The sequence below is a fragment of the Magallana gigas genome, chromosome 7 (assembly GCF_963853765.1).
Source record: "Magallana gigas chromosome 7, xbMagGiga1.1, whole genome shotgun sequence".
Taxonomy (NCBI): Eukaryota; Metazoa; Mollusca; class Bivalvia; order Ostreida; family Ostreidae; genus Magallana; species Magallana gigas.
This window is the reverse complement of record NC_088859.1, coordinates 44,230,771-44,253,526: the sequence shown is the minus strand read 5'-3', so window position 1 is coordinate 44,253,526 and position 22,756 is coordinate 44,230,771. Positions and strand designations below refer to the sequence as shown.

At 32.1% G+C, this 22,756-nt stretch overlaps 1 long non-coding RNA gene across 2 annotated transcripts; it reads left to right on the top strand.

Moving 5' to 3' along the window:
* Positions 1 to 11,017: 11,017 nt before the first annotated feature.
* LOC105327586 (uncharacterized) lies at positions 11,018 to 14,497 on the top strand. 2 transcript variants are annotated; one of them, XR_010707759.1, is made up of 3 exons: positions 11,018 to 11,368; positions 12,838 to 12,914; positions 13,128 to 14,497. It is a non-coding gene; the product is annotated as an uncharacterized lncRNA (long non-coding RNA). The 2 variants fall into 2 exon arrangements; XR_004598603.2 differs by lacking the exon at positions 11,018 to 11,368 and adding an exon at positions 11,761 to 12,107.
* The last annotated feature ends 8,259 nt before the right edge of the window (positions 14,498 to 22,756 follow it).

Genomic DNA, 22,756 nt, shown 5'->3' with positions numbered 1-22,756 from the left:
AAGTCGTATTTCATGTGATGTAATTATTTTGTAGAATGTGTTGAATGAACTTCGTACTCATTAAATAAATATTGTTTTAATTGATACATTTTTGGTTTAGTGGTCTCGTATATCATTCCGCGATACCATCATGGCGACCTTTGACAAGAGAAAACATGTTCGTATGTCAGTGCTCCTTATTCAATCTACTCGCTGAATGCAATTATCTCGTAAACAATCAATTAGAGCACAGTAATTAGGTAGCCTGTCGTTTCTGCAGAGATAGGTGCACGTTGATTGATTTACAAGACGACCAGGACATTTATTGAAAGATTGTGACTTTTTTTATTTATAATGCAAGTAAATAAAATTACTGCTAATTCATTTTATTAATTAAAACTAAGTACATGAGGTACTATATACAAAACATACAAAAAGCGGTTCAAATTTACAAGGCGTACACTAAGACCAAGGAAACGTTATAACATAATAAACATTAGATGTTAACAATGAAAGACAATTCTGGTCCTTTCATTTTTGATAAAGCAATATAATCTAATGAAAAGCAGTGGAGTAAGTATAGTTTCTTTAACTCTGAAATTGGTCAGTAACAATATTTTGGTAGTGTTTTCGACATTCTAGAAAAAGTGACAGTAAAGTCAACTGTTGTCTATTCATAGACAAAGGTTTGTTGTTCAAAACGGATTTATAGTTTAAAGTTATTTGTTCTGTTTAGAAGATACAATGGGACTGTAAGCTTTACCATATTAGTATGATTATACTGTATGTACGTTCTTAAACAAAATTCTAACCCATTCATAATTACAAATGGTTGTTAACTCTATACGTTTAGGTACTAGTAACTTCATTAGATCGATATGCTAGTGCATTCTTGAAATATCTCGGCGCAAGTTCATTAGACTGTTTGTACAAAAATGTTTAGATTTTTAAAGATTTAATACATTTTCACTACCTGTATAAGGCCCTATTGGTTCCGGCCATAGTCCTGAATACCTGACCAAAAAGACATGAATTTCACAAGTTTGGTACAGGGCTTCATGGACGACATAACCATGCATTTAGTAATTCTCAATTATATAGAAATAAAAGAAAATTTCTAAGATTTAATACATTTTTCACTAGGCCCTGAACCCCTGACCAAGGGGCCATAAATTTCATAATTTAGGTAGATAGATCTTAATTGACAGCATAACCCAATCGCAACTTTTCGGGCCTTTCCGGCAGGCTCGGAAAAACACCTCGAATGTTTTAACATCACCGGATGTTAGAATTTTGTACAAAATGGAGTCGCTTCCCTATAAGATAAGTATCGGCTAGACAGTCTTGTTTATCGCTTCTGTGTTACATTTTAGTGTATATCTTTAACTTTAATGAAGTATAGCTCACATCTCAACAGATCGTAAAATATGTTCTATTTATATCAAGTTTTATAAAACAGGGGGATTGTCATGGACGCCTAGGTAATACATTCGATGTGTTTTTCCGAGCTTGCCGGAAAGGCCCGAGAAGTTGCGATTGAGCATAACCATGCATTTAGTTTTTCTCAAATATACATGTATAGTGGAGTAGAGAAGATTTTCTAAATTTTAATCAAATGCAAATAATGACCCTATTAGTGTTCATAACGTGATATGAAAATAACCTTTAAAAACCTTGAAATTTGAGGGGGGAAAAAGAAAAAAATTGTCTTTCAATTAATTGTTGTTTTTTTTTTTTACATTTTTCTTCTGGGGAATTAAACCTCGTATGCCCCTTTTCTATGTTGGGATTTAAAAATTACTGATTTACTTGCTTTGTTTACTGTGAAAATAATGCACAGTTTAAGATCAATTCTATGTAAGAATTAATGATTTATAAAAAGGTCACGCCACGCATAGTAACCGATTTTCTTTATTTTTCATACATGGACACCCCTCGGTGTAAAATGCAAAAATACACTAATAGTTGGGTGCTGCTGGGGGTAACCGATGCCATGGTAACCGAGGCTAAAGATGGAAAAATAGCAAAACTTGCCAACTTTAAAGCTATTTTAGAAGGTTTTCCAACTAATTTAAACTATCAAGGACAATAAACAAACTTTGTTCATCTATCAATTCTGATTTCATAGAAAAAAACTGATGGAGAAACCAATACTTTTAAAATGTTACAATGGAAACCGTTAGAATTTTTTAAAGTTGGTCTTTTGTGTTTTTTTATAAGCTGAAATGGTAAATTATTTACTTTTTATTTCCTTATGAATTCCCATGCAATATACATTTTATTTATGAAAATTGACACCCGTTGCTATGGCAACAAGGCCAAGAAACAGAAAAAACTGAAAAATTGAAGATGATTTTGATATGCTGTAATTCCTGATTTTAGAATTTTTTTGCATTATTTTGTTGGAATTTGTAGAAATATACCTAAGCTTTTATTGCATTCGACAAAAAACTTTCTAATTCAATACAGAAATGTTGTTGCTAAGGAAATTAAAGTTGCGTAGAAAATTATACAGAAAATCTTACTTTTTGAAAAGTCCATAGCAAAGCTGCTTTCAAGGACATTCAGGACATACTTGATATTTTCTCACCAATTCATATAGGTTTTCTATATATTTTTTGCAAATAATTCCAATTCAAATATGCTTTAAAATATTAGAATATACCTCATTTTTTAGCTTGTTACCATAGCAACGGTTCTCAATTTTTGTTAATAAATTTCTAATTGCACAACTATAATAATGTATACCAAAAAGTTAAAGATTTGCCTTTTTAATTCAAATTAATAAATGTTTTGATTTTTAGGTCACCTGAGTAAACTCAGGTGACCTATTGCTATCCGTTTTCGTGCGTCGTGCGTCGTCCGTCGTGCGTTAACAATTTTTACATTTTTAACTTCTTTTTAAAAACTACAAGGCTAATTGTTACCATTTTTTGTGTGAGGCATCTCTATGGTAATAGAAATCTAAATTGTGAAATTCGTGGCTCTACCAACCCCGGGGGACCACAAGTGGGGCCAAATATGCAAAAAAAAAAGCCAAATTTTTAAAAATCTTCTTATCTACTCCCACACGTGTGAGGAGAAAACTGGTTGCATGGTTACGATGTCCATGAAGCCCTCTACCAAAATTGTGTAATTCATGGCCCCTGGGTCAGGGGTTCAGGACATGGGGGGGGGGGGGGGCATTATGGCAATATAGTGTTAATGCATATAATATTTAAAAATCTTCTTCTCTATTCTCACACATCTGTAAGAAAAACTGACTTTATAATTATGTTTACCAGGAAGTCCTCTACCAAAATTTTAAATTATAAATTTATATCTTCTTTACTCTCACACACCTGAAAGGAAAACTGAATTCATGACCAGATCTTTAAGTTTTTCGCCCAAATTATAGGTTTCTTAGTTCTTTTTGAAAGAGCAGGGAGGTGTTCGTCATTACAAATTTATAATTTTTCTACTCTAGAATGATACCCAATTAAATGAATATATGAAACTCCTCGACAAGTTTGTGTATGGGTTATATGCTACTCAGGTGACCGTTAAGGCCTATTGGCCTCTTGTCTTGAAAAATGACAATTTTGTTTAGTAATATATTTTACCCTAGAGTCCCTAAGTTGTGCACATTACTTACAATATGTTCTCAAATAAGCATTAAATGTCGACGTCATTTTTACATCTTTACACTCGTTACCATGGCAACGGGACCACATAGCAACAAATAAATGGCGTAGCCTTTTTTACTCATCGAAGTCTATCAAATTGTAAAAATTGGAAAATCCGTGATTATGCGTGGCCACCGAATTTTGATTCTTACATAGAATTGATCTTTAGGCCAAGATCTAGTAAATGAAAGGTGCCTACAGATTTATGAAATTCATTATATAACTTCTTTAAATGATGCTTCATAACACTATCTTTGTTTCATAGGGTGTACCGGGGCTTAAATTGTTGATAGACACAATGAAGAATCATGTTTTAAACAACCATTTTCTATGAAACATGAAGGATAAAAGTAACAAATCTCGGAGTTTTTGTCCATTTTTGACTAATGAAATATATCTTGAATGCCTACAGTCTCTCCAAAAACGGCATTAAACAAGTTTTTGACCTCCTCTTTAAAATGAAGTCAAATTGAATATAGGTACCGGGATTACTTTTCCCGTGATTTAATATAGAAAGTCAAAATATTGTTTTATTATTCCTTAAAAGCCGTAAAATACGGGGAAAAGATTCATCGGATCAATTATGATTTTATAATGATTCTAGCACCAAAAAGACACTCTTGAATCATTTACTAGATCTTATTAGATCTTACCCTAAATTACTTCTTATTCAGGTTTACATTAGGATTTCAAATCGAAGTAAAAAAAAATTAAAATGAGTGAATTAAGTTTTAATTATATAAGAGCTTTTGTTGGGTTTTTTTTTATTAATTAAGGAGGCCGATTTGGGTTTTTTTGCGGGAAAACTACAATAGCATAACTCTTCATTTTTTAACCATATGTAATTTAAATCAACCCTAGTTTATTTGCGAAGGTTAATGAAAATCTACCGTCTGGTTCTTTTTAGGGACCATCTCAAAATAGAGGTACATTTACAATAGGAATATATAGGAAACTCATTTTCCGCACATCAAAGCAGTTTTTAAAAAATACTGCAATAGCTTTTTCTCTCAAATTGTTATATATGATTAGTAATATCATTTTCTACCTTATATGTAAAAAACACAAAATTCTACCGTCTAGTTTTTAGTGGGGGCCATCTCAAAATATTAAAAATTCACCAAATTTTGCTATATATTTGGATCATCACGAATGATGATTGGTATAATGGATTCATTCCAAAAATAAAGAAAATGTCCTCGAGGATAGCATCATTCTGTATATAAACATATTTCAACAGCGTACAATTTTTACTTTTTCTTTTATGTTATTTCTTATAACGTACTCCTACAAAGCTTCATTTATCATAACGTCATAAAAGCGCAATGGCAATGCTCCCCTACCGCACAACGTAAAAATCGTGTTAAAAATAAAAATTTCCTTTAACAATCTATATATTTTTATCTGTATTTTGTTTATTGTGTTCAATTTTATAAATGATATCGAAAAAAATTCATGAGAAGTATAAATCAACTGTATTATATTAGAATGCGCAAAAACATGCGCAATGCAAACTAAAGTCGGCCTCCTTAAAACAAATTTCGATTACATTTAACATATAAATATTTTTTATGAGATAAGACAAAATGTGATAAAAATGTGATTTAAAAACACATGTTCTTTTGATCGATTTGTCCTTGATATTGAAGCTCTATAATCCGCAGAGCGTGGTCGCAAAAACGTGACTTCAAAAATATTGAGTCATTGTAAATGTTGTATGGTAGTCGTATTACTACGTACTGTATGACCGGTTTTTTTTTATTGGAAAATAAATCCTTTTTTCAGACTGATTCTATTCTTTTTTTTTTAAGTTAATCAAGTGGAGATCCCGAAGTTAACGAGAAAAGCAAGAACACTATTCAATACATTTTAAACTAATTAAAATTAGAACTTACATTCGCTCACTACGATCGCTACACTAAGTGTACACACAACTAAGTATAGCGATCATAGTGAGCGAATTTAAGATCTAATTTTAATTAGATTGCAAGATATTTATGCCCTGCTATGGCGGCATTTTTGTATACCGTCTAAGGTGCATTTATCAAAACTTTCCATTTCCTTTCTACGTCAAGTGTCTCATTTAAAATAACGTTTCGATTTCGTATCTAGTGTAGAAATATTTGAACAATATGAGTTAAGGCCCTTTATTTGTTATTTGTAGGACCCTATACATGAATTATTTTCAATACCTTTTTTTGTATGAAATAACCTCCAAGTCCACTGACAACTGCTGTCGTTTAAAATCACGTGAAGTACATAAATAAGTAAATAGTTTATTATAGTGACATGTGTATATTACATAAAAATTAAAAAAATTCCTTTTCAGATGTGACACCAGTACCCCTTATTTTCCAACGGACATATAAGTCACTTTAAAATTGTAACAATGTGAACAAAATTTTCATTTTTTAAGAGGAAGATGACTTTGTCAAGTGTCTCTGTCTAAGATATATATTTCATGAATAAAAAAAGAGATTTGGTAGGGACATATTTGACCAACAAACAGAGAACTGAAATTGGCAATTTTTTTACTTTAACTTACGTCATATCCAATTGTAAGAAATAAATGACTTTTCTGCTTATTAAAGAATGCACAATGTAATAAAAAAGCTTTTCAGTTTCAATTTCGTTCAAGTCGCATAAGTTACATCTTTTGTCCTCCACCGGTTCTCCTTTGTAGCGACCTGTTTCAACAGGCACGTAGCATCGGGGGGGGGGGGGAGGGGGGGGCCTTAATATTTAAAAAATATATATGAACGAAGTCTTGGTACACTCTGGATAATGTTGAGCCATTCGGTTTCAAAATTTGTACGCAAATAAAATTTCAAAACTTCCGGAATATCTTTAAAACGCAATTGCGACCTTAGTATTGCAGTAAAAAAAAACCTCGAATTTTCAGTACATGGATAACAACTGTGTATACAAAAAAAAAATAACCAATATGAGGAAACTTAGCTGTTGTGCCTCGTTAATGCTAACAGAAACAGAAAAACTAATTTTATTGTAAATAAAAACATTTTTGGGAAAAAATTTGGTAATTATTCATGGGATGTATGTGTCAACTTTATATCTCTTTGTAAATCAAGCTGGCATTATAAATGTATAATAAGCAGATGTACGCATGCAGGGGGTATATCCATTAACACCCCATGGTCAAGTTACCCAGGTTGTTTGATAGTCTGTAATTTGCATTTGCGCACAACAGGATCAAGTATGTTTTCACCATAGTTCAATTAACACGTCTAGCATTCGAATATCTTTATTTAATTATTGTCGTAATAAATTAAAAAAGAACAATTGCAATCTTAAGATAAATGAAAATTTGAATTTGCATAATAAAAGAATTTCGAAAAGCAAATACACATCAATAGTTTTCTTTACTCTCAATACTTTGATTAATCATCGGTAGCGCTTTGATGAAGCATCCAGTTGCACAAATGTAGTTGGTTTTTGTTACATATCTGATAGCGTATGAGCTATAAATGGCTTAAGCTGATATGGAAAACCTCCAGGTTGTGACGTATTTTTTATTGAAATAAACAATAAATTCAAACGTAATTTTATTAATAGTTTCTTTACCATAATTGTCACCTTACAGCGTAGCGCAATGGGTTAGACCATTCACTATGAATCTGTAAGTCACGAATTTGAGTCCCGCTGAGGACTTTAAAAAGAATTTCACATTTCCAAAAAGTTCAAAACGTATTTTTTTTAGGGTGAAATATTGTGAAACTTTTAAATTCCAAACCGGTGAAAGTAATTTAATTATCATGTATTTTGATCCAAATCAATATCGACAGATGTCCCATACCACCATGATTAATTGTGGTGGTAAGGGACACCTCTATATTGTGACGTACTTCCTATCGAAATAAAAAACAAAATCAAGTATAATTTAAATAATATTTTCTGACCCAAGAGGTGTTATCTAACGGCGTAACACAATGGGTTTGAGCGTTCAATACGAACGTATTTTGGTGGGTCAAATATTTTAAAAGAAGATGAGGGAATAAGAAGGCGCAAATGCCCATTCGGTTTAGTCGTAAAATACAATTTTGAATTTATTTTTCCTAATTGAATCTATTCAAATATATTACAATACAAGTTTGTAAAAGCACGATTTCTAACTATATTCGGTTTTTAATACATTTAACAAAAGATAAGATAAAAATATTGCCTATAATTTTGGTGGTATCGAAACATTAACATAAAAAACCCTAGATATATAAAGTTAGAGTATGCCAGGTACTCTAACCACTGAGCCATATCAGACACAACAAAATCACCCCTGCGAATGTGTTCGGAATTGTTTCTTTATCGTTAAGTATATAATAAACCCAGAGGTGCTCGAATAAAAGTTCACGAGACTTCACCGAGATTTGATTAGTTCCTGTGAAATTTCTAGCGGAAGTGTTTGGATAATATTCTCAAAATACGTAAGTACAGGTCGTTTTTCATATCATTCCCTACTTTGATTTATGTTAAAACGTGAAAATCTTTTAAGATGTATATTTTATTTTACCATCTAGCAGCTATTTAATTAAACGATGATATTCAGAACAGAGTTATCGTTCGTGTTTAACCACATGTATAGTGGTTGAAATTATAAACATTGGGTTGCTTAATAAAACCATAGCCATGTTTGATGCTTGTTGTGTGCAATACCATATTTTAAAAAAAAATAATGGGTGCCTGTTTTGCATAAAAGCTTAGGATGTCGGCCATTTTCGAGGAACACTATGCATAAAATAGTATAGTCTGTTTCACTATTGATGCTATTACTAAGTCAGGCGCGGATCGAAAATAAACCCTTAGGGGATCTCTCCTAAGCATATTAATTGTTGCAACAGCAGTGAAAAAAATAATTTTTTTTGTATTGTCACATTTATTTCTAGAACATATTTTATATCAACCAACTGATGAAGATAAAGTTTAAAATCAATAAACCTCTAGATTTTATACTTGACTACAAGTACCTATAGATTCTACGAAATAGACTATAAAAACGAGGCACAATTTTTACTGCGAAACTGAAAGAGTAAAATAAAACCACATGGTTAAAAATTTAAATGATAATATTATAACATTCGCAGGGGTGAAAATAAGCTGTTTAAATATCATGTGTGACTTTGGTCTCGAATTTACGGACTTGTATTATTTTTTCAAGACGTTGAATTGTCGGGGTACAAAATGCTATTTTTAATGTATAGTGGGTCATCTCTCCACGTTTTTTGTTGATTGAAATCGGTTTGTTTTCCATTAGACCTTATTAAGACTATGAGAAAAATATGGCGCACAGACCCACTCAATAAAAGAAAATGCCTAGAAGTTCTAAAAAATAACACTATTACGTAGGTTTGGATACGTATACGCCTGTTTGAGTCAACATATTCCAAGTATTGAACATATCTATAGGTGAAAAATAAATTATATGTAAAATATATATTCTTTTAAATCATTTTTTAAAAAATATATCAGGTTCATTGATATTTTGATTTTTTAGTAGCTTGTCCGACCCTGTATGGGCATTTTACACGCCTTATCCACCCACTTCTTTGAAATTTGAAACCGGTGAAGGTAATTTGATTATCATAAAACGCTGTGCCGGATAATTATGCCAGTGCCAAGGTGGCATTTTGGCACCCGCTTAAGAGGCAGTTTCGGAAAAATTCACACATACAATATGATAGACCATTGACTTGAAAGCATTTAACCACTTTTGTTTTTAGTGTGTTTCACCTGACAGGTGAGATATTTGCCTTTAAAAATTAATATCCCATAGGAAAATTATAATTCCCATAGAAGAAATGATTCTTCTACAGGAAATATTGACAATCCTATAGGATTTTCTAAAAATCCTAGAGGAATTATATTTCCTGTAGGAGAATAGTATTTCCTGTAGGAATTTGATTCAAACAAGCAGTTTTCCTACAGGAAACTAATATCTCCTATTGGATTTAATCAAATCCTGTCGGAATTGAAATTCCTGTAGGAGGCTTTTGTATTCCGATAAGAAATTTCAAATTTCGTGTTGGAATATTGTTTTTCCAATGGGAAAAATTATTTTCCTGTGGGATTTTTTTTGAAAGGTAATTATCCGGCACAGTGTTATATACTATCATCCACTTTAATATCGACAGATGTCTCATACCACCTTAAAATAAAAGGGGGTAGTAAACAACGCGTAAATGAGTAGTTTTTTGGTGAATACATGAATCATAAAGTCATCCAATTTTTGCCAATAATGATATAGCTACCCTCCAAGCAGAACAGTGTGTTAATGTTAATGTGTGTTAATGTAGCTTTTACATTTACATCGAAGTCTTGACGTATCGAGTCCTAAATGCTTGGTTAATTCTGTGCTCGATCAGCTTAGGTAACTAGTTGTAGAGACCCCCGATACAATAATTAGAATAGTCGTTTAGTTTACCTGTACTCGTAAAATGGTCGAGAACGTTGCAAAAACATGCATCATCAACCATAAAGCCTCTAACATAGGCATTGTGTAAAAAACGTAGATGATGCACACCTCTCTCTCTCTCTCTCTCTCTCTCTCTCTCTTTCCCTCTCCGTGCAAACAGTGTGAATCCCACAGGTTTATACATTGATTGTGACATATTCACATGGCAGCAGCAAGGGATAAATGTATCACTTGGTACGTGAGCAGCGTTCTTCTAAAAATATGAAAAGTTGTGCTCTCAAAAGAAACCGTAGTCTTATATTGTAACCAAAGTAAGGAAATGTGATGTACTCAAAGGAATCTGTAGTCTCATATTTTACAAAACCAAGAGACTTTCATCAGTCTCGAAGGTAAGCCAGTGCAAAACAATGCCGAATAACTACTACAATAACATAAAAATCACAGCTTTTACTCTTCAGCAATCAATAGACGAATTTCTTGAGGTTTTTGGGAAATTATATATACTTTTCAAGTATGTATAATTCCTCTGTCTTTGACATGTGGATAACAAAAGAATCAGATTACACACACTATTATTGACTTGCCTAAGGGCGATGGACTAATACGAAGAAGCAGCATACATTTGAAACCAGCAGTCATTGAAATAGTGATCATCTCAAATAATTAAAGAAATCCTTCAAACCTAAATATATTATCCCTAAAATAAAATACATCTAGAATTATTGTTTACAAATGAAAGAATTTACAATACAAAAAGAAATTTTACAATAAAAATGTAAAGTTATTCAATATAAACAAAAATTACAAATAAAAAATTATTCAATACAAATGATAATTTATACAATGCAAGTAAACATCTTTTTAAGTATTGCAACGTTTGAGATGCCATACAAGAAACACATTTACTTTGTTTAAACAAGATGCAGATAATTCTTTTCATTTATGAACTTGCAAGCAAATTTTTTGCATAGTTTGGTGATACAGAAATGAAATTCTACGAACAGCTTATTTTGCGAGTAAAGCGATGCTATATACTTGTTAAGTAAGGTGACCTTTGCGTTTAATCCGTATATGTTATATTACCTGTAAACGTTTCTCTCACCCAAGAAAGAAATTATCACCATCCTTGCTAACGTTGGCAGAAATACAGTCGATTCTGCTGTTAAACACTGAACACGTGGCGAAAAGTCTCGTGTCTGCTTGCGTCGCTTTTCCGCCTCCATTTGTAAGGAGTTTTGAGAGAGATGAAATGAATTGTTAATTCTCCTGTGTTATAAGTTCCATTAGAAGACGCGCTGAGGTTTGTGTGAGTTTTTTGTTCTTGTTGTTGGTGGGTTTTTTTGTGTGTATTTTTGGCTGAAAGATCAGGCTATTTATGGTTATTTTTCTTGATATTTTCCGTTCTTTTATTACTGTTTTATATGAAAAATTATAAACCTTTTGAAGAAATAAGCTAATACTTTAAATACCTGAGAGTACTAAACTCCAATCATCTAAGTACTTAGTACATGTTATTTACCCTGATTAGTTAAATTTGAAAAAAAATATACGTGCAAAACAATCCAAACATTTTTATTGTTTATTTTTGTTTAACTTTTATGACCTTTTGCATTATGTAAATGTTGTCAATTTTTTAACCGGTATTATAAAAGAAGATCACTTTTTTTTTGGGGGGGGGGGAGGTTAACACTTACAAAATTGTGTGAAACATGGTGGAAAAAAATCCACTGCTTATCTTTATTTCAGGGTCTAAAAGTCTTGTTAATTTTTTAAGGTATGTACATTAAAATCAGACTGGATCAAATGTATCAGTTGCAATTTTATCACATAATGACGTCAATCCACGCCCGAGAATTTTAAAATATTTTTATCTATATTCTATAATGCGTTGTCAGATAAAGAGATATCTGAGAATGTGTTAAAAAATCACACACGTTAGAATTAGTCTCGTGAGGAGAATCGTATTTATCAACCATACAATCTTCAGAATATTAGAAAGGTAACCAACAACGGAAGAGAAGGATTAAATAATTTACACGGTAAGGTTGTACCTTATTATTATCAAAAAGCACACAGAAATTTTAGTTAGTCATATCATGGCATTGTTTATATTTTATGACGGGGTGTTAATTTAATTATCATACAAAATTTTGAAAGTTCTCAATTTTCAAATGCCAATGTGCAATAACATCAAATAATGTCAGAGTTAAAAACAACTGAAGCGTTCATGAGCTCGTTTATCGTTTATGTAATTTCATTTGCCGACTCTGAAATTTAGATGAGATCTATATGGAATGAAATCAGGAGGGTAGATAAAAGTAAGAATAAGTATTTGAAAAAATAAAACTGCTGTCAGATTTTTTTCCCATTTTAAAATAAACTCGTTTCCCCAATATTTGCTTTGTATTTTAATAATTTTAGATGATCCTAAGTCTGTATTCAAACTATATCAACATGAATTGCAATAAAGAAAAAATAATCATTTTTCAATCTCCCCTCCTATGATCGACATGAAAGTGCAGAAGTTCCAAGTTGTTCCAAAAGATTGAGATGTTTGATTTCTTCATATTATAAACCCAAGCAAGGTTATTGAAATAATTTTACAACAGGTAGAAATGAAAAAAAAATGTTGATTTCAGAAGATATTCGAATTCCAACTATATGCAATCGTAATATATTTGGAACATTCTTATCATCTTCTATTTGAAAGCCTAATTTGTGATAGCTCAAAGTATTTATTTTCTATCCTTTTTAAATTTTTCTTTACAGCAAAACAAGATATCACTGCGTAGCGGAGATTATATTCCCAAGAAGTTGCAAGCAATCAGGCCTTTCCATTTGTGCAGGTAAGCATTATTTTAAGGTAAAAGACCAAATAATCATTTATTAACTACTTTTTTAAAATTATTTTTAGATTTAAAAATGTAGACTCTGCATTTAAATTATAAAGAGGAAATGAACTAAAACTATTAATCAAAGCATCACACGGATTATCTATGAACTTAATATTGATAAGAATCAATCATTTTGTCATACGTTAGAGAATTATTTTATTTCAGTTACTGATTGACTTATAGAAACATAAGGTCAACAAAATGGCGGATTCTTGCCAACAGGTTGTAAATATGCCAGCATATTATGGCCTTCTTCAGATGAATAGAAACCTGTTTTTGTGTAACAGCGACCAAGAAAGACAACTTAAACCATATTCCTTCGAAAATGTTAATCTATACCCATATGGAGATTTAGCAAACAGGCAACCTAGTATATTTCAAGAATCAAATGCTATTGCATCAAACCAAGATCCAGCTACCGTGGTGGCTTCCCCAAATGTCAAATTGTCATCACGGGCAAAGCGAACCTTTGTTCCCAATGAACAAAAAGATTTATTTTACTGGATGAAAAGATTGAAGAACAATGTCTCAGCACGCAGGTCAAGGGTCAAAAGAAAAGTTCTTGAACAGTATATGGAAAAAAAATTAGCGGAACTTCAAGCAGAAAATAATGACTTAAAAAGAGAAATTGATTTCATTCGGGCACAATGTGACTGCCAAAAGAAGAATGCCACGGATATCCAACAAAGCATTCCCAAAACGGAATTCTTTTCATCGTCGTCATCGAGGTCCGAATCATCAGCCTCAAGCTGTCCTGATATATCTGAGAGCGAATCTTCGTCTAAGGATAGGGAATTTTTTACAGAGCGCGAAACGTTAAGCAGTTCAGATGAAACAGACCCAGAATTAAGTTGTCCCATAAATTTTTCGCCAGACGAACCAGCAGAAAGACAAAAGGTTCCACACAAAATAAGACTTAAATTACGCTTACACTCTGCATTTTCCAAACACCAAGTGTTAAATTGATGAAGAAAACTTATTTAAAAGTCTGATCAAAGTAAATGTTGTACTTAAACTTTTATGTTATGTAATCAAACAAATATGTAACCATATCGTTGTTAAGAACAAAACATTTATTGTAAAAACACAAACATTCTTAACATTATGTACCTATCATAAAAAATTGTCTTATATTCTGAAATAATTCATTATCAGCCAGTGTCTTGTTTTGCCACATTATAGGATAAAGTTTTCATTATGACAATATGAAAGTTTATAAATACCTAGTCTTTGCATGCCTCGCTCTTATATATCATGCTACATGACAATTAATGCTTACATCCCTTTTTTCAGATTTTAAAGACATAATGAAAACATATTCTAACACATCTAAAGCATGTAGTAATTAAGATACTTTGAAGTTTACAAAAAGAGCAAGCTCTACATGTTAAGTTTCATATAATCGCATTAAATTAATTACAAATCATTGTGACTATTTCCATAATCCATCCTTTATATTCGGTGTCAAGTTTCATTATGTTGTTATTTGTTATTGTTGTTAATTTTAAAAATAATAAAATTGTTATTAAACTGTTGCTCTATCGTTCATAAGGTTGGATTTATAATGATTTTGATTTTTTTTTGTTGAATCCAATTATTTTTTCAATACAGTAAACAGTATATAAATGATTCATATCTACAAACGTTTATAATGTAATTTTATGTATTATTACAATTCAAAATGCAATACATAGTCAATGTATTCCTTGTCAGCATGAAATTCACTTACAAATGGGCTAACCACTAACTTCAATGTCTTTACAAAGCTAGAATTGAAAGTCTTAAAGTAATCTAAGTTTGCAAAAACTCTGTAATTGGACATCTGTTCACTTTAAGAGGAAAAGTTTGGTACTCAATTCTTATGGTAGGGATATCTAAAAGAAATTGCTGACCACTAACCACTTACATATATGTTATATGTATACGGTTTGATGTATTAACATTTTTATTATATCATTATAAATATAGTTTACAAAAATGTGAACGAATAAAGCAAGAAACGACAATTATCAAGCTAACATCTAAAAGTTACATAAAAACAGTCACATTCTGAGTCTCTTGTCTCTAGGTGAGGGGATTCCTTTTGATAACTAACCGAATGCAAGCTAGACGGCTACGCTACCGAGAAAAAAATCCAGGAGCAATCTTCGTCACAAAACCAAACCAAGAGTTTTTTCCTTCATTTGCTGACCATCTTATAATCGAGTTGAAAGACCGTTTAGTTCATAACGAACCTCGACTTTGTACACAAATGATGTCTTTCAAAATACAAAACCCTACAAATGAAAAACTGAAAAAACGATCTGATATCGTAAAAATGAAACGACTTTGACATAATGTCAAAAAATGGAAGATAATATGGACTGGAAACCTTTAAAGATAAAAATAAAAAACTCTTGGTAAGACTTTGACGGAAGTGAGTAAATAAATTAATCGCAGGTCAGGGACGACGGGAAATAATGTCATCCTTGTATTGCATTTACATCTATGAGATGCACACATTAACGCCGGAGACGTTAAAGGGGGGGGGGGGGTGCTGAGAAAAAAGAAAGACGAAGGGTTTTATCTGGATAAAATTGTTTTACGTCATATTAAATCATTTTCTACTGTATGTGTGAAGACAGATAACAAACCTCTTTAGAATTATTTGACTCATAGCTTAGAAAAAAGCACAACACTCACTGAATAAAAACAATTTACTCTCTGATTCAAAAGGTATTTCAAATTGATATTAACGAGGCTGGGTCTAATTTGTTATGCCCTAGATTTTTTAATGAAATTTTTTCAATGAATTTCTACTTATATAATTATTATTTTAAGATAGAAAAATAAGACATTTACCACACCGTTTGTTTAAGGGGTCATCTCAAAGTTTGTTAATTTTTAACATAGGACCCTAAGGGATTTTGATCAATTTTGCACATTTTTTACCATTTTTTTAAACTTCTGCCCTAGGGATTTCTTTTTCTGTGCTACATGTTAAAGTTATTGCTAAAAGGCAGCAAATGGTAAAAAAAAACAACCTTTTACCTCCTGGTTTGTTCCAGGGGTCTTAACAAAGTTGTTTTTTTGTATGCCCAATTTCCCAGTTTGTCAGATAATGGTTGTTCTTTATTTGACAAAGGCGGAAATGGTGATCTTTATAGTATTATTAAAACATTCAGACATATTTAAGTTATAAATAAATATATAACATCACATATTAAGGGTCATTAATAAAAAAAATACATGGTTACTGTTTTAAAATATATGAATTAAGCTGTTTTAGGCGGGTTAAGAAAACGTGACAAAGGGCTAGGCTTGCTGAACCCTCTTCACATTTTCGACTGGAGTCCAAATATAGCTTATACTTCGAGACATTTATGTTTATTCCACAATATGATATCAATGTTACGCATCAAACGAGCTATTTTCAACAAATTTCGCTGAATATCTGCAACTGAAACTAACACGCCATGGCGTCAACAAAGCAAAAAGATGACGTCACAATACAAATGAAACACTGCGAAAGCGTGCGTACTCGTTCTGTACTCGGCCTCGTTAAACTGCAAACTTTTTTTGTTTTTAAGTTGTTCTTTTTTTGTAAAATTTTTTATTTGAAAACCTAAATTAGGCTGCCATGTGTTCTATAATTTCCACAACCTTTAGGTTTTTTCACAGTTGGCGTTGGAGTAATCAGTTCAATAATGGGTTTATGCCGAAAACAGTTCTGTTTGAAAAAATGTCAGTTTCGAGGGCCTTAAGGGGCCGAGAACAGTCTGATATTTTTTCTTACAGAGGTGTTTGAGGCACATATCGTACTTAAAACATTTTCATTAAATTTCATTGTTGATTTACCTGCATCGTCGGTGACCCACGTGTGATTCACATCGATTCTCTCCATCATCACTTGTGGACTCAAAACCGTGGTTTGCGACGATGATTTACCTGTGACAGTCCGATTTTGAAGGATATCAGAACTGTAACTACTGCTAACGGTCTGATTTTAAGAAGCTTACTAATATCGGACTGTCACGAGTAAAGTTTTAGACTGCAAGAACAAAGGAATGACATTACAGCAGTGTTTTAACTGTCAATAAAGTATACAAGAATGGCAAAGGGTTTTTAACGATAGCTTCTGTCATATGCAACTGAAATTTAAGGAACTTCATATTACTCAAATAAACATTCACAGTTCTCTCAAAGCGTCAAGTGCAGCTAAAATACTTCGGAATGCAGTGTCTGCAGTTTAATTAATAAGGTTGTTGACCGATCCGAGTTTAATTAAACACCAATATCACTCTGCACACAATAAATTCAATCGTACATATCATCTGAATCATTAATTGCGAAGTCAAAGTAATAATGAGTTTCAAGTCAATCAAGGGAAAAAGTGTCAATAAAATAAACTCCGAATTTAAGTTGGGTTATACGATCTTGGTAGTTACTTATATTTTTAAAGGTGGGTAATTTTCCATACTATGTAAAGAAAACGAGAATACATGAAAATTATTGAATTTGAAAATGTTGAATTTTTTTTAAACCGGTTCATTTGCAACAAATTTTTGTCCGTTATCCGTCTAAAATAATTTTAAAATATCTCTTAAATATATCTTCGCCACATATTATTTTTATGTTATTAATAGATCTACATTATCCGTTTGAATTGATAAAATTGTTATTAATTATCATCAAATAATTTGCTAATCTTTGATTTAATATTTTTATTTTTTTTAACAGTTAGTTTTTGTGGAAATGCCATTTTAGATAAAGGTTAGAGTAACACTGGACTGAATGTGAATACTTAAGATGTGAAAACAATTCAGTGCATCGATTTCTTTGCAAACATTTGATAACATATTATGTTGACAATATCAATCTGTTAGTTATAATCTGTCATATTTCAGGTAAACCCCATACCCCAAAGCAAAAGAAACTACTTTGATCGTATTACCTAATTTGCTATCAGTCAAACCATCATTGATAGTATTGTCAAATAGTGACAAATTAAAAACGAGAAAGCGACCGGGCTTGCGTTACTCAATTCACAAAATTGTTCATTAAATTCAGCTTTAAAAATCAATGCTGAAAAGAACAGTTACTCAAAAATCAGCAAACCATTGTTAATAACATTTTTACAAAAATAATTTATCATTTCATTAATTTTTCTCAGTCTTTAACAAAATTTGAATTTGTCTGACTTGTTAATGATGAATATGGAGAAGCTGCCTTATTGAAGCGTATTCGATTTTTGTCGGTTTCCTTTATATTGTTTTCATTGGTGTGTCATCATCGGAAGGCGCATAATCATAGAGTTGAGCGTTTATAACCACTGCGGTTGCAACTTTCAAAACATTGTCATAAGGTATCTATAAATGTGTTGCGGTGAATGAATAAGATGATGTGGTAGAAGGACGAGGTGACGACGCCTGGAAAACGACGGTTGACTGAGCTGTTTCGGACTGTTCCTGGGACCTCGACCCTTCGTGTCCTTTTCTTGTTTTGTTGTTATACCCAAAACAGTTACTGACCGTCCGACGGAACTGTGGGGTACTGATGAAATAGATATACGGGTTAATGGAATGGTTAATCAAGAGCAGAATATGGCCTATATGTCCAAGGACAATGTACCACGTGTCAATCATTGAACAGAATGACATTTCTAAAACGTCTACGGCGTTTATTGGCGTCGTTGTAAGAATATAAACGCCTACAACGATGGATATCATCTGTGATACTCTTTTCGTGGTCTTGTCACTGTTGTTTACCAATGATCTCTTTAAAGCTTTGATCTTCAAAATGTGTAAAATTCCCAACACAATTATAGGTCCAGCGAAGAGCGAGACTGTGTAGATGGCGTTTACAATAGGGATTAAGTTTACATTCTTTTGGATAAAAACAATATAAAAGTATGGTATGTTAATTATGAATGCAAATATCCAAATAATAGTTGATGCAATCAGAATCCGCTTGTTCCTGATCAAAGTAAGACACTTCAGGGGATAAGCTATCATCAGATACTGTTGAACAGACAGGAGGATTACATGAAATACGGACGAGTAAAATGAAGCCAAATAAACGTACGCTATAAACCTTCTACCCTCGATCGGTATTCCATCCCATTCGTAAGTAATAAATTTACTCAGTAAAAACAATGCGTCAGGAATGGTCAGCATTCGGATCCCAGTGTACATCGGTTTGTGGAGACGTCTTACAGCACAGATCAAAATAAAAACAGCTACGTTGGATACAAATCCAAACACTGATAATGCCTGTAATAATTTGTTCATTGGTTCACATTCCTGTAACTCCCAACATGTCGATTTTCCTTGTGTGTACTCTGGATAATAACAGGTGTACCATGAAGATTCAACCACGGTTGTATTAGTGGTATTGTTTTCCATTTCAAAGTTTGTATTGTATTGGTACTTCAACCTGTCTTGTTACAAACAAGCTCCAGTTCATTCAAATGACTCCTATGGCTTGCCTATGATTGATTTGCTTTATAGTTTATACACAACCACAGATATAATGACCCTCATCAATAAAATAGATGATGGAAAGTGTATTATGTCGTCATCAGTGTTGCAATCTGTTCTTTAATCATGATAAAAAAAATTACCCAATACGTTTAACCCTGGCATTATACCTACGCAACAAGTTGCAAGAGCATATTGCGTTAAACCGTTCGACAGTCAGTCCGTCAGTTCAGATTTTTTATTCAGCGTAACTCCTCTTAGACCTCTGTAAAAAATTGTAAAACTAGGATAAAGGACACAATATGTTGATTTGCATGATCACAGATAATTTCGACTCCATTAGTTTTCTCGTTGTAATTTTTTAATTGGCATTTTAAGCTGTTTGGCCACTAAAGATAATTATTTATTATATATCGATATTGATGGACATGATATTTCTACTTTTTAACAAATTATATTATTTTTTAAAGAAATAAACAATTTCTAGGATAAGTTTAACAGTCGATGAAGTATGTTATTTGGCCGTTAACTATGATTTACAGACCGTAAACTACAATTGCGTTAATCTCTATTGTAAACTGTAAACCATAGCTAACGCGATTATCATTGTTTTAGAATATAATCTAATTTAACATTGAAAATATGTTTTTGCTAGTGCAATAAATAGGATTTTACGATTTGTAAACTACGGTTAACTGCTTTGAAATATAACTGACGAATGTAAATTATAGTGTACATTTTATAGTTTTACATTTTAAAGACACAGTTTGTTTATCCATTGTTAACCATTTAGCAGTTTTTTATATTAAACGATAATATTCAGAACAGAGTTATCGTTCGTGTTCAATCACGTGTTGAGTGGTTGAAAATATAAACATTGTGGCTTAATAAAATCATATCCATGTTTGATGCTTGTGGAGTGCAATTCCATGTTTTTAAAATAAATAATAGGTGTCTGTATTGCATAAAAACTTAGTATATCGAGCCAATTTCAAGGAACATTCTGCATAATATAGTGTAGTCTGTTTCACTATTGATGCTATTACTAGGTCAGGCGCGGATCGAAAACTAATCCTCAGGGGATCTCTACTTAGCATGTAAATTGTTGCAACTGCAGACAAAAACTATTTTTTTTTTTTTTGTATTTTCACATTTATTTCTAGAACACATTATATCCACCAATTAATGAAGATAAAGTTTAAAATCAATAAACCGCTAGATTTTATATTTGACTACTTTAGTACCTAGATTCTTTGAAAAAGACTTTAAACACGAGGCACGATTTTTACTGCGAAACTGAAAGGGTCAAATAAAACCACGTGGTCTAAAATGTAAATGGCAATAACATTCGCAGGGGTGTGTGGTGTACAACCGATAAACCTAGTTTATTAAATGTGAAGCCATGTTTCGCTCAGAATTTGGTGTACCTTAGATGTGCTCATTGTAATGGTTTTACAGTGTACTGTTTCATCAAATTTAATGTTGAGCCCGTTTAACAAAACTGATTAGAATTCATAGTACCATACATTTTTGAGTATTTCAACCACTTTTTAAAAAGAATAATCATCGGGCAGTGTGAGTGTTATGCATATTCTCTAAATTTACTCTTATGTCTCAGTATCATTAGATAACATCGTTATCAAAAGTTAAACCATTCACACAAACCAATTGTGCTAGTTTACTTTTTAAGGATGTAAATAGTTGTGTATGCCAACAAAAAACTTAAAAGCGTTTATTAAGTGTCAAGCGGAACAATATTTTCAAAATTGCCAACTTTAAAGTTGGATTTTTCAAGTTTAAAATCGGATATTAATAGACAGTTGGAAATTCCACTATATTAAATGCTAGTCCACTTTTTAAAAAAAATAGTAATTTTTTTTTATTCATCTCGAAACCTGGGTCACTTAGGTGACCCTTTGTAATTGGTTATCGTCCGCAAACAATTTTACATTTCTAAAAGTTTTGAAACTCACAAGGCCGTGTGTTACCATTTGTTGTGTGAAATTTATGATAAGAGGAAACTAAATTGTGAAATTTGCGACCTTACCGCCATGGGTACCGAATATGCGATAATTTTTTTATTCAAAGCCAAATTTTCAAAAAATAAATCTTCTCTACTCCCACACATGTAGGAAAAACTAAAGGCACGGTTAAGATGTTCGTAAACCCCTCTACCAAATTTGAGAAATTAAATGTCACTGGGTCCGGGGTTCAGACCCTAGAGTGGGGCCAATATTGCCATATGTAATTTTAGGTCACTTGAGTCCATCGGATAACTTATTGGGGTTGGTTTACATGTACGTAGTCTATTAACAATTATACATTTTTAAAATCTTAAAAACCTTTCCATGTGCATTATATGCTTGTAGCAATAAAGTATATCACGTTGTGTGCATTATAATTGAAATTGTGAATATTATTAAAGAGTTACCAATTGACGTCCGCTGGTCTTTTTTACCAAAAGTTTAAAATATTTGGTCCCTGGAGCTAGAGTATAGATAATCTAAGGCTCCTCTGACTCTTGCCTCCACCCTCCGTAACGAGTTGATGTTTGCAAACACCAAATAATAACACCAAGAGATGAATGTCAGATGAATGTTGGATTAGGGATTAAACTAAGCTGAAGAAATGAAGCTTAAAATGCAAACATGAGACTCTTCAAGAGGTCCGTCCAAGGGTTATGGTGGTACTCAGGTGATCGTCAAGGCCTTTTTCCTCGCCATTTCAAGATTTCAAGATTTTTTTAACAAAGTGGCACTCCTCCAATGGATGTGAAAGATAAAGTTGTAGATATGGCAGGTCGAGCAATGGCTGATGGTGAAAGGATTACAGAATAAGACAAACGACAGTTTGAGCATGTTCAATTATATACGTGCATGAGTTTACAAGAGCCTAGTTTGTTAACTGGGACAATGTTGATGGATGGTACCAACAGACAGCACAGTCGATCAAAATTATTCTTCGCGGTCAACCTCCCTTTCCTTATTAAAGTGACTTGGACACGATTTGACTTAAAATTTTAATTTTCAAATTTTATTTTTCCATTTTCAATGTTTATACTGATAAATATAGAAGTTTGTAATGCTATGTCAAAATTTGAAAGTCAAATATCAAGTTATAAGCAAGATACAAAGTTCATAATTCTTTGTTTTGTAAACAAAGCTCGAATATTGTCATTTTTTTACCTATGTGTTGTATTGGTGTAAGTTTCAATCAACTGTATCTTTCTTTTGTTGAAAAAAGTATTTATGAAGATACTGAATTAGTTTAAATTGTTTTTACAAGTCATTTTGACTAAGAAATTGTAATTCTCTACATTACATTTTTTGTAAACAA